General features: G+C 38.0%; 1 long non-coding RNA gene across 1 annotated transcript in view; it reads left to right on the top strand.

The window, feature by feature from the left end:
• Positions 1-11427: 11427 nt before the first annotated feature.
• LOC118165455 overlaps positions 11428-14221 on the top strand; it is a 77297-nt gene continuing 74503 nt past the window's right edge. Inside the window, exon 1 of the long non-coding RNA XR_004750049.1 lies at positions 11428-11541. This is a non-coding gene — a long non-coding RNA (uncharacterized LOC118165455). The remainder of the gene's footprint in view (positions 11542-14221) is intronic.

Here is a 14221-nt window from a genome sequence, read left to right on the forward strand (position 1 = left end):
ATTGCATGTTAAAACACAAAAAATCACAGAACTGCAATTTTTTTTTTAAAAAAAAAAGCTCCTAGACTTCAGTCTCTAGAACATCATTTGTTCCTGTCATGCAACACATTTTCAGTTCTGTTGCCAGAAGTCAGCTTACACTCTGCAGCACTCAAATGTTTTTAGCACTCTATTATCTGAACGCACCATAACAATAAATTTCAGCATAATGCTCATGATCCAAGATTTAAAACTTCCATTTGCTCAAAAAAAAAAAAAAAGTTCAGAATAAGTGAAATAGATAGAAGGAATTTGTGAACCAATATATCCATATTCCAAAGAGCTGAAGCATGAAGCTTAGAATTTGTGTGCTGACAAGGATCATGAGTTATGGTAGAAATCTGAGTGGTTGATTGCTCAGAATCTGTAGGGTTTGGAGTGGTGGGATTTGGGTGATGCTCTAACTTATATCTCTAACTATTCACAGTGGTGTTGTGTACACTTTCCATCTGTTATGCAAAGTGCTTTAAAAGTTTTCAGCAATTCTCTTATGTTTATGAAAGGTCTGACATCAAAAATTCTAAAATCCCAAGTTACTTTGGTACTTGTTTTCATTGGTGTAGCTATTCCTTGTAATGTCCCTGTCTCACTCTGGAGCACGTAGGGCTATATATAAGTAACATTAATTGGACTTTGGCTTATATTCTGTGATTGTTCAGAGAAATGAAGCACAAGTAAGCAATTCAACTCTTTTTATACTTCAGGATTTAGCATTTTTGTTTCATTGCTGTCTGTAAGCCATGCCCATTGTACACTATGTGTATATTTTTATTTAAATAAATGTGATGTTTATTTTTTATGTTTCTGACTTTTTTTTTGTTATTCATTTTTCATTTTCATGATAGTGTTGTTGCCCAGAGGGCTGCTTGTGCATGATTTTGAGGGTGGATTCCCTTTTCAAGTAGTCAAAGCCCACAGTAAAAAGTCTGCAATGGCCATAAATTATTTGTTCCTATTATTTCTAGCCTTACTACAACTTTCATCTCAATACCAGGTAGGTTAAAACTAAACATATCATCCACATGCTTGCAAGGTAACCTCTTTCACATAGCTACTCATCTTTTTTGAAGTATTCAGTGTAGTATGGGTAGAATCAACATCTTTCGAAATGAAGACAATTAAAAAGGTGATGTGGCAATTCCAGGCCTTGGGAAAGATGGATCTGTTGCTGATAACTAGATTTATATGTTTTGTCTACTTCATAACAGGTAAGTAAGTTCTCCACACCTGGCTGAAATGTAGCAGAGAGATCTTATTTGGGGTATATAGAAAATGTGGCTCACTTCCTGTATTATTAGTACTATGGTTAGAAGCTTGTTGCATCATTTACTTTTTGTATTTATGCTTGTATGTTCAGTTGTTTTACACTGATAAATCCAATGAGGTGCTAATTACCTGCAGGGTTCTTGATTATCTTTAGAAAGCACCAGGAACTAATAATTATTATGGTAATAAGTTATAAGGTAGCTGTTAGCATTCAGCCTAAAAAAATGTCTCTTACTAATAAAAGTGATAATCTTTAAAAAAAAAAAAATTGTCTCACTTTGCATGCTTACAGATTTTATCTTCTATGTCACCTAGGAAGCATGTTTTTTCTCATGACAATGTAACAGAAAAAAACTACAACTCTAATGAGAGAGTGGAGTAGTATGATAGCAAAATACATATTTTTGCCACCTCACTTTCGGGACATGTTTGAGTAGAAGTATGATGTGATAGTTTTGGAGCCATAGTCTGCAGCACTCTCTACTGGGCCATCCATTGTTGGCCCTGAATTTCTAACACAAATACTTCTAGTCAAGTCAATGAGAGCTCTGCTGTGTACTTCCTGTTGAGTCTTCTGTGGATCTCAGCCTTTTGTATTTCTGTGACAACTACTATTAATGGAATTAAGAGCAATAAGATTCTAGACAATAACTGGATTGTGCTCTGCTTGCTTTACCCACGTAAATCAACCCAATGCATTTCTATGTAGGCTGTCCAAGTACTGTCCTAACCCAGTAAATGAACAAGATGTACACTTGCTCTGCTGCAGAAAAGATTTTAGTATTGTTAGTAGAGAAAACACAAATTGCTTCTAAGTGAACTGGGATAAGAAGTTGAATTTAAAGAGCAGTTAAGTCTTTTTAATGTGTGTATATATACACATGTATATATATGTGTATACATATACATGTGTACACATGTACTTTTAAGTGTATGCATATATATGTACACATGCATATATATACATTTAATTTTGATAGTAAAACTAGAGAACGGGAAATGGCAGTTTAATAAGATCAGTTTAAAATTGAACGTGTTGATATTTCTAGCAGTGGAATACTTTTTTGCCGTTGGAGGTGTTGCACAAAAGTGTACAAGGTGTACATGAACAAAGCTTAAGTGGGACCTGTAGTGTGCCTAATGTTTCTTTGTTTCACCTTTCTCCGGCAAAATCCACATGGGCATCCTTTTGCATGTAAGAATGAATTGTGATTGCTGTGATTTACAGGACAAAACAGTTAAAACTGCTGAGTTAAACAGAATTAGGACTGTCATACATATGCACTGATTGTCAGAGCAGAATTTTCTTTTTGGGTGATATCCTTCCTTAGAAATTTTCTTTCAGGGTAAATAAAGCTTAACAGATTTTGAAATAGAGAAAAGTGTTTAAGATCTGATCCTGGAGGCATCATTCACAAGAGAGGTATCAGAAACAGGGCACTTCACATAAGAAGCTAACACCGAATAATAGATTCTTAGAGAGGATTCAGAAGCATTTCTATTCCTGGGCTTTGGTTGGTTCACAACTGTGAATGGCAAATACAGTTGTTGTTTTTTTTTTATAAGACACCACACGAGAAGGGCTTGTTCATGTTTGTGTTCTGTGAATTCCATTTCAGTACACATAAAACTTGATGGTGGTTTCCTGTAAATGATGGTGATTAAAAGTTAACCAATGAACTTGTACTCAGAAGAGAATGTATGCCTTTATCATGTTCTCTTTAGACTGGACATGTGCAGTAAAATTCAAAAACCTACAAGATACTTGTGAGCTGCATTTGTTTGTAAGATGTAGGTTTCCAACCTGTTTGGGCACTTATCAAATGAAAAGTACATCATATAATTAACACATTGTTTTCTCTGGTGCTACTTAAATCGTGGTAGGATAAATCAAGGTAGATTTTCAGCACTTTGTTTGAATTTAATTCCTGGTATAGTGGGTGTTAAGGGGAAGGCTGTAGAAGCCCACCCAAGTTAATCATTGTGTAGCTCTTCGTATTTTCCACACAAGACCAGAATATCAGGAAATAATGACAAAGGATGTGTTAGAAAGATGTTCATAAATTTGGTAATATGACTTGGTTCTGTTTCCATATGCAGACTTAAGTCTTTGTGACAGACTGTACTCAAGTTAAAGCGCAAGACTTGTGACTGGACTCCAACAGGCATAGTCTGCAGCCTGATCTGTACTATTATAATGCTCTCAACCAGCCTCAGCTGGGGTTCATTACTACAGTTCAGTGTCTGCAACTCAGTAAACTTCTCAGTAAATCCCATTCTTCATACCTGTCTGTTCCATGCATGATGTTTTTCGGTGTTGGGGAGCAGGAAGTAGGCACAACCACCCTCCTGCCCTGGCCCTGGATATCGTGCTGTGGCACCTGGACTCTCGTGAGTATAGCAGCTTTGTGGCTAAATGGTTACGTGACAATTAAGAGTTAAGGCTATGGGATGTATATCAAGCACTCACCAAATACAGAGGTGTAAGAAAATCAACGAGCAGAGAGTCTAGTTAGGGAAGGACAGTTAGGACAGTTAGGGAAAGTCATGTCCTAACCTAAGCTATGGGGTTTAGACTACATTAAACCTTTGTCCTCGCTTCCAATATTACTGAAGTTGAAATATTTTGTTTTCATGACTGTGGTAGAGCTACAATGGTAGCAGCTACAATCATGTTGTAATGAATAAGTAACAGGATTGCTTAAAAACCTAATTATCACCCTGAAAACCAACAAAAATAAATAACAAAATATCAGTAAGATTACTTGCTGATAAACATGACTTTTAATGGCTACTTTTACCTACTTATGATACGTTACCTGCATGCTTTGTTGAAACAGTTATTGCAAAATATAAATCAATAAAATTCAGGGCTTTTACTGTTTTAATATCAATAGGGGAAAAAAAGTGAGCATTTCAGATGAGTGGAAAATAGCAGCTGTTAGCAGTTTTTTTGCGTGAATCCAGTTATTTTGCTTAGCTATAAAATGCTGATAAGAGTTAAAAAAAAGAAAAAAAAAGTGAAGCACCCAATTTATATTTATGTATTCATGGACATAGTTAATGGACATCAGCAGGGAAGATGTGCTCCCACACTTTTTAAAAATCAACAGGAAAGCAGTGCACAGAATGCAATTCCCTTTTGCATTAAACTTATTAAGTCAAATCAATTTTTACGAGCACATAGGCCAGAGCTATGGCACTTAATTCCTTTTGATCTTCTGCCTGCTAAATTCTGTTTCCCACTGAGCTACCATGCAGTCTATTTTTAACAGATAATTTGTTTGGACATCATTAAAAAGAAAATACTACAACTTCTAGCAGTAATAAGGCGCTACACTGCCTGTCAAGTCTGCATACACACACACACCAAAATAACCAAGAGTACGAAGAGGAATTTTAGAGTTAAAAAATAAAAAATAAAAAATCCTTCCAATTGTTCTGTTAAAGAATGTGAAGCAGACAAAATACCTGATACTGACTTCTGCAAAGCCAGCATTGCAGATAGATAACTCTCACCAATTTCTGTGCTCTCTGTCCAACTTCCAGTTACCATGGCTGTTAAGCATCTAGAGAAAGAGGCTGCTATGAAGTGACAGGTTTTTGAAGAGAAGCTTTTGTGACTGAGTCAATGGATTTGTCTTATAATTACAGTGATGCTGACACAAAATTATCCTTCACTATGCTTAGTGCCCTGAAGGGCACATTTACTAATTATGGATTCTTTTTCTACCTGTCTACTAGTTCAGGCTGGAAAATACTCTAGGATATTTTCTATGAGTAATGCATGTTTCCAGGACTAGGATTTTCATGATATTTTTTTCTGTTTTGAGAAATATAAACTATCTCAAGTATTTCAATTGCTGTGATTGCATCTTATTTGTTTTGTTTTGTTTTATTTTTAGCTAGGAAACTAATATTTTAATGTTCTCTAGTGCTGGGTGTGCTCTACTTGCAGCAGCCAGTTCCACATTTGGAACCTTGTCTCAGCCCACTTGGGCACCAAGGGCTTAAATACCTCCAAAGGCCGATGGATTGCATAAGGCCCTTGAGGTACTGATGTTACAGAGCCTTAGCAAACACAATAAAGGAGATACTCTGCTGAAATGCAGATTAACTAATAGCTCTGCATGCCTCAGTCAGGAGGCTGGCTTGGATGAAGTGTAGTTGCATGTTTGCTGGGCCTGGAACTGTGTGCATCTAATAATCCTACGTAGAATTTTTCAGTTTGTGATTGCAACTCTGTGGATTATAAAAGCTGTCGCAATCCTTCAGTCTACTAAGAGTTGTGACTTTTTGTCTTGTTCTACCCTCCTCTTGGCTTCTGGACTTTACATACAGCCTGTTGTGAGAGTTATAACAAGAAAATTGAGGTAAGAATAGGGCCAAACATTCTTCTACTTTCACTGTGATTCCAACAGTGACAGGAAGCTGATACGCGTAAGGGCCTGTACTGGATGAGCCTCCTCACAGAGCTCTCTCTGATTACAGTGCTTTGGTTGCAGCAAGGTTTATATTTCTATTGTGAAAGAATATAGATGTGACGCCACATTAATCTTTTTGTACCTCATTCTCCCCCATCAGAATTTTTGATAATGTAGCTTCCTGCTTTTGTTTCTTGTGTGTATAATAACTTGGAAATCTGGATGGAGATCTGGGCTAGGAGAACTATTGTACAAATTTTCTTCAAACACATGCAGAACTGCTCAATATAGTGCTCTTTAAAAATTAAGTAAATGCGGGCTCAGTGAATATTGTGTACAAGTCAAGCTACTAGGTGAAATCTCCAAAACAGGGATCAGATTCACCCAGAGGAAATTCTGCATGACAGCTTTGCTTTTGGTGGGCTTAGCCAATTGCAAATATAAAGCATTTCAGTAAAATATAGGCTCTCTGAATGGGGCTCATCAGCCATGCCTATCAGGAATTATATCTGCTTTTATTACACAGTAGGGATAATACAGCAGATTAGCCTTTTCAGATGGAGGCTATGTTAAGTAGAACAACTGCTGTTCTGAGGCCTGAAAAGGTTGTCTTAAAATGCGATTTCATGAAAGTTTGAGAAGGCGAGGTTATGTCATGAATTCCAGTGAGATAAGCAAAGCCTGGAACCTGTAACAAAATTATACTAAACATGAGCCAAAAAGATCAGAATCTACTCACCTAATGTTCTGCAGGATAATCAAATGCAGTTCAGGAAATGTCAGGTGTAATTGTCACTTTCCTTCTCCAAAATGCACATTGGTTTTACTCATCAGTTACAGAGCACATTTTGTTCTGGTGGTTCTGTTCCATTTCTTTAACTCGGTCTTATTTCTTACATCCAAGGCAGGATGAACATAAATAAGCTTCACAATTGTGGGTGCACACTTCATCTACCCTTTAGTGGGAAATTACCAAGCCCTCCGGTAAAATTTTGAAGTAATACATGCTGTAAAAATAAACTGTGATCCCAACAAAAATGAAGTTAATTTATGCTTACGGAATACAAACGTAACAATACATTTGGCAACAAGAAAACCAGAAATGTTGTAAATGGTGTTGTAAATGGCATTCTTAGATAAATATACAATCCAGGATTCTGGTGAAGTTTTTATGGAAATTTTCACAATAGTTAAGCAAATAAATGATTAATTTGGAACACAAGATGTTATTCTATACAAGATGTTATTATATACACTCTATGTTATTCTACTTTTGTCCTAGATTTCATTTTGGAAGCTATGTTTTGTTTATTTTGGTATTCTCCTTATTTTCAATTTTTGATAGATACATAGGTCAGAAATACATTAGGTATACAATCTCCACTTATTTGGGAAATGAAAAACACTTCCCATTCTATCTGAAAATGGACATTAAGTGAATAAAAAAATAGGAAAATTAACTAAATCTATTGGGAAAACTTTAAGTATCCTTGATATCGGCATGCTTAAAACTTGGAAACTATAATAGCAATATAATTATGCAACCTCAGCCCTCTTGCATGCTGGTGAAGTCTTTTTTTTTTCCACTTCAACAGTTTCTTCAATCATTTTATTCCACTGCGCTGCTCAGTACATGACCATGTATGAGAAGGAAATGTGTAATAATATCTGCTATTAATGTAATGCATTATTGAAACACCAAAATAAAGATTAATAGCAATTAAGGCAACTTAAATTCCAGTTCAGCACACAAAGTAGATAGCAATGTGTTATATCTACTCATATTTTAAGCAGCTGGAGGTTCGTACCTATGCACCTTTGTTTTCCAATAGCAATCTGTGTCAAAAGAGCTTGACCTTGGAATGCCGGCAGGTATGCTGAACTCCTCTATTACTTTGTCTGGTATTTGCTATAGTTCTTATTGGGTGATAATTTTCATCCTCCTCCACTGTCTGGAAAAGGATATAAAGCAAAAGGGCAAAAGTATAAGGCAATCGGTGTAGTGCACAGTAATATATATTTTTCTTCATGACTATGTATATATATTGTACACCAGTGGGAATAGAGAGACATCACACATTTTTCTCTGTGCCTTCTTCTACAGCAAATTACCATCGTTGCAATGATATATTCTTGAGGTTGAGATGTAGACTTGAGCAGTGAAAATACTACTGATCACAGTATTCCAAGTTGCTAACTCTATTGAGATTTTGCAAATGGTACAAGATCTAATACATTGCTATGGCAGTTCTGAGACTGCAATTTAAATTTAATACTTTAATTACATTTGATCAGCTGAAAGAATTGTGATAAATTCCATGCACCAGTATATGTTTTCCAATAGGAAATTGGATGCTTGCATTTCTTTCATGAATAAACTAGGTATCATTAAGACTATTAAATTTAAAAATCACCCGGTTTAAGATGGATCATTTCTTTATTCCACTTCAGTGTTTTTAGTTGTATCAGTAGGTCGTTGATAATTAATTTATTTTCCCTACAAATAGTTTTAGCAGGTTATTTGTCTGAATTTATCATAACAAAGAGAACAAGAGAAATGATAGCCCAAAAAGATGGAAATAAGAAAAAAAAACCTGTGCTTGTTCTATGTCACGTACAATCTTATCATATCAGATGAAAGAACATAAATGAAAAGTATTTAGTTTTACATAAACCCAGTGGCTACCCTAGGCAAAACAGGGAGAGTCCTATTACGTCCGTAAGTCAGAAAGGTTGAAGTAAATACATAGAATCCAACCGTATCTGTTTGGAAGGAGATCTTTGTTATACAGCAATGATAAAATCAAGAAAACCTATTTGTAAAGCTACTGTACTGTTCCTACACTAAGCTAAAAAAAAATACCACTATCAAATCACTTTCAGAATAACTCAATGGTAGACTGAGGTTAAATCATAAAACAAATTGTTGAATTAATCACAATCTCTCTAATGCTGATCTGGTTATCTGAGTACAAATTTCCACTCAAGAAAATGAGCTTTATTCTACAGTGTTTCCTGGGGCTTAAGACCAGAGGAAATGATCTAGTCCTCTGTGCCTTACATTGTAATGAAGTACCTCTACTTCAAAACCAAACGCTTTAGTTAGGCTGAAGGACTTTACTCTTCAGAAATATACGCTTAATTGCTTGCAGAATCCAGCAATTATCTTAAGTGCCTTGGACCCTTGTTATGATACACTATGGAGCAGGTAAAATATACCCAGATAATCCCACATAGCTGAGATCAAGAAAAATCCCAAGGCCATTTCCAATTTGTCTCAGGGAAGTTTCCATCTGACCTATGAGTGAGATCCCATGCACGTATAAAGCCCCATTAGTGTGACATTTAGGATGGATCTGTGAGCTTCCTCAAAGCACCAACCAAAATCATTTAGCATTAGAGATACAAGCTGAGGTTTGATTATCTTTGGTTAAAGGAAATAGCACAGGTTCATGAGGTCAGGCAATTCGAAACCAGCAAGTTGAAATACATATTCAGGGTTTTTATGTGAAAGCAGAGAATGGAGGTGTAGGTTCACGTCACCAAACTTCTGTTGTCTAGTTGTCATTTACATTCCCAGGAGATAAATGGCCACAGCCAGAGATATATTAAGTCCAACTGTTTCACAAATGTGCGAACTATCCTATAAATATACTAATCTCTCTCTTAGTTAGGAAGTTAGATCAGGATTTCTGAAAAATAGTTTAGATACCTGCAGCCAAGGTTATGTTGTCTGAATCCTAACCACAGTAGTAGCCAGCTGTCAGTGGTGTTCAGCTATGGAAAAAAAGGGTGCTGTTAAAGCAAGGGGCACTGAAGATGTATTAGAATAAGTATTTCTAAGAATTTTCTAAGTATGCAAAAGCAATTTTTATGTTTTAAGCAAGCAAACATAGTGTTGTCTGGATGAAAATTCTTGTCTGCATTGTGTTGCCAGTCTCCAAGTATTCAGTACCAAAAATACTTTTTAATAATCAGGAAGAACTTCTTGCACTCTGGAGTGACTTTATTTAAAAAAAAAAAAAAAAAAAAAAAAAGTAATTTACAGTTGGAATCCTTAATCCACTTGCAGACAAGACAGTAATTTTGAAAGCTGGCTCTTTGCCACACTGTATATATATTTTAAATTTTTACTCTGGGAAAGGTGGTTCAAGATGAAAGGTAAATAAAATATGTGGTATAAAATATGTGGTATTCAATTACATACAGGGACTCTATTGGCTCCTTCTCCATGTGCTAAATCAATAGCAAAGAGTGTGCCAAGCTGTAATGTATTCTAATAGCTAAAAACACATTGTTTTTGAAAGCTACACAGACAACACGGTAGGTACAGCCATCAGTCATACACCTGCAAGCCCTGTGACTCAGAAAGGCAGTCAGAATGCGAGGCTGCCATTTCAAGAGAAAGAACAAACAGACAAAATACATTAAACATCCAGATTAAACTGTCAAATATAGCAGTGGCATGAATACCATGTACAGAATTCCTCAGGGACCTACTTCTCAGAGCCTCGAAGCATGAGGAGTTGCCTAGACTTGCTCTGAAATTAAAGAGTATTCACTGCAGTGCTGACAAGGAGTTGGGTGGGTGCTTTCACATCTGCGGTGCCATAAAAAGCAATGGCAACCAAATATATGCCTGTCAGCTGGCTGCCCTCAATCTCCCCAGGCCTGCCCTCTCCCAAAATGGCCTCCTTTGGAAGAAAGATGAATGTTAAAATATGCCTCTTCAGAGGCAGTGAAATAGTGAATCTTCAGCGCTTCTGAGAAACCTGTTCTTAATGACCTCCACTTTTCAGTCATTTAAGGCAAAGGATGGAACAGAATTGGTACAGATATTTAAATGTAGGGTTTTTAGCAACCATCCCAACTGATGCCTCCCGGGAATGTTAAACATCTTGGGACTGAACGTAGAGGATTTTTTTCTTCCAGATATATCTCAAATGTAATCACTAATGAAAGTAGCCTTGGCTTTAATCCCTCTGATGCCAAATGAAGCAGAGTATGCTGGGTTCAGCACCAGAGGAAGCAGTGAAGTAGAGGAATGCATCGATCCAGGAGCTTTTGCTGCCCACCAGCTCAGTGCCTCACAGAGAGACACTTTATCACTGACAGCACACATAGGCAGGCAGGAGCATCATTAACATCTAGAGAAGTGGTGTCTATAAGATATACCTCAGTAAATTAATTTGTGGCTTGAAAGACAGGCAGAAAGCAAAAGCTTCTGGTGAGATCCAACATCTCTTGTTCCTCTGTGCCTCCACTGCTCTGCACGTGGCAGCCATTACATAAGGAGCTCTCTGACCTGCCTTCCTCAAGGGCACACGCTGTGTATTAGGGACTATCAGGGACAGGTTTCCACATCTCACCTGCTCTTCTCCACAGGGAGGTGGCCTGCAGGTGCTAACGGTGAGCTATGACCCTCCTGCTGAAGGTTGGTCCTCAGCGCTGTTTCCCTTTGCTGAGGGCTGTATGGAGAGAACCTTCTAGAAGGCTGGGCGGGGTAGAGAACCTTCTGGAAGGCTTGGCAAGGGAGGGAAAAGAACGTTCTGGAATCTTCATGTGGGGAGAGGCAACGTCTCCAAACAAGGTCTGAGATGCAGTGGGCTGCAGGGAGGTCCCTGGTATCCACAGCGCCTACCTCTGAAGCCATGACAGAACCAGGAACCAGGCTGTCACCTCCGGGGGCCGGGGGAGTGGCGTGGGGGGCGGCTCTGTGGGATTCAGCCCCCTGGAAACTGCCGGCCACTGGGGAATCAAGAAGAATCCTGAAGAAAAGGTTTCATCTTGTCAGGAGCCAGTTCACAGGAAGGTGAGATCTGTTTTTAATGCTTTTTCTCCTTTTGCCTTAAAAATCATAGCTTTAAATACTCCCTTGTTCTAGATAGAAATCTTGTTCTACTTAGACTTGTGATGCACGCTCTTTCTGCTCCTCCTTCGTTGTGTTTGTTTTGAGGGAAGGCACAGACAGCTGCCCCTCAGATCCAAAGGGTCGGGGGGTGGTGCACAAACAGCTGCCTGCGGGACGGGGTGCGCAGGGGTGGCCCCCCAAGGAACGATGCCTCCTCCCCTGTGGTGGCAGAGGACACACCATTTCTGTAGGCAGATAGCATTTCCAAGGGGGAGTGCATCAAACCTCTTTGTTGGCAACGCTGCCAGGAAAGCTTTGTGACTTCAGAGTCCTCCATTTTGTCAACTTTGTAACCTAATGGCATGTAAAAGTGACTACATTTAATTCTCTCTTTTTTAAAAACAAACAAACAAACAAAAAACTCTTATAGAATGGAAAAGAACAATCTGCCTGGTATGGACTCAAGGATATATATGTGGATTGTTGTTTTAGCTACAAAACCAGAAGCATTTATAAATTCCTTGAGCTGCTGAAATACCACCCTGGCAGGGCAGCACATTGTGCTGGTGCTTGCAGCCCAACCTGTCCGCTTGTTCTTCCAGAGGCTGCAAATACACTGCAACAGGCAGTAAAACCTGAAAAGGTTCTCTTTGGCATTGTCTGCACACTTTTCAAACATTTGTTTTTCTCAACAAATATTAGATACCAAATAGCAAAAGAAGCCATTGTTAAAAATTAATGAGTGCTTTAAAATCTACAGATTTTATTTTTTCTACCCTGATTTTATATTCTTGGAGTTTCTCAAGTTTGCAAGAGACACTTACTAAGTGTGTCATCTCAATGAATCATTTTTCCTTTGAACATGGTGTGGGGGTTCACTTAGCATTTACACATCAAGGTAATGAAAAGTTAATGTTAGGGAAAGATTTTTTCCGTATCAAAGTGTTGCATATTTTCTTTTGTTGCTGTTCAGAACCGTTTATTCTGTAGCTTAACAGTACAGTGTCACATTTCAGGAAACTCTGTAGAGGACAGTATCACCTTACTGCAACCTTCCTGATACTTCAAAGAAAACAAAATCATGTCCTTTTGGTCTGTACCATGAATGTAAACATCTGTATCCATCTCTTCAGGCGATAGTGGTCCTCAGATTTCAGTTCCTTCTAAGCCTCGTTACAGAATTAACAATGGTTAAAAAATAAACAAGGTATGTGGATTTTGAACACTGTGGTGGCATTTTTTCACACTTACTGGACATGTACCTCAGGTGAATACACATCTGACATATCAAATGTAAAACCTGTAAAAAAAAAAGAAAAAAAGAAAAAAAGAAAAACATGCTCAGGTTCTGGAATCTAGTAAATGTTAACTTGTGCACAGCAGTGCCTTTTCTTTCACATATACAGTCGATTAAATTAATGTATGACATACAGGCTGTAATGTCCTGCCATATATGGGATCTAAAAGACATTCTTAAGGATCAATTTTTGTTTTCTTGAAACTTGTTGAACTTTTGCCAGGGCTTGAGGCCACAGGTTGTGTTCTAGCGCCCAATATAGCAAAGCACTGAAAGTTTCTTACACTGACTATTGAGTCTTGTAGTTCACAGACACAGGCCATGAGTCGTGACTGCGTAAAAGGAAATACTTCATAGTAGTGAGGTAGCAGTTGCCATGCAAGTTAAGTACTCTCACAAGTTCGGATTCCTATGTTTCAAATAATTGTTGGTCTATGTGATAAAAATGAACTTGCGTAAAAAAATGAACGTGTTGTATTTTGCAGAATGGTGCTGTCTATCCTTTTCTTCTCCCTTAATTGTCTATAAACCTTGGCTGATCTAAACCTTTTCTTAATTTTGTACGAAGAACTTTGATATAATAATGACGTTCTGTATTCCATGGTGGTAGCAGCAGAGGAATTTGAGGCTGCAGAAAAAGAACAGACACACTTGAAAACTTCCTGTTCTGCAGCTAGGTAGGATCAGTCGATGCATGACGCTGGTTTCGGCCCAAGATTCTGAAATGGCTTTTAGGTATGGACTACAGGGTTCTGGTGTTGTTGCCAGAGTTCACCAGAGAAGGAGAGGATTCCTCAGGTGCTCTGGGCCTGGGGGATTCAGTATAACACCATAACTTTCTATGGGCATGAAACAGTCCCATAATGCCAAATTTAATGCATTTTAGAGTTTTTCAGTCATTTTCATCCGTCGACCACACTGTGATGCGTTCAGCCAGCCTGTCAAAGAAAACAATTTTATTATATCTGTGCAATGAAAGCAGTATGTGCCCAAAGTGTGTGACTTACTGTGTGCCTGTACTGAAATAGTGCAGGTGAGCTGTAGACAAGCAGGTCCTTCAAAATGTATAAAGCTCTCGATGTGTCCAACATTAATAGATGCACACACAGTTACTGTACAGCACTGAGACTGTAGCATCAGGACCTTTAATCAAGGAAAGAGCAGGCGTGGGTCTGGAGATCCACACCAAACTCAGAAATTTGAGATGGACAGTATTTTCTAGCAGACATGCAGACGTGTTGGGAAGGAGGAAAGTATTACACATATTAACATGTTCTGAGCATTGAATTTCAGAAGAGGCCTCTGTAATGTTGCTTCCACAAAATCTATTGTGCATGTTGGTGC

The sequence above is a fragment of the Oxyura jamaicensis genome, chromosome 4 (genome assembly GCF_011077185.1).
Source record: "Oxyura jamaicensis isolate SHBP4307 breed ruddy duck chromosome 4, BPBGC_Ojam_1.0, whole genome shotgun sequence".
In the NCBI taxonomy this organism is placed as follows: Eukaryota; Metazoa; Chordata; class Aves; order Anseriformes; family Anatidae; genus Oxyura; species Oxyura jamaicensis.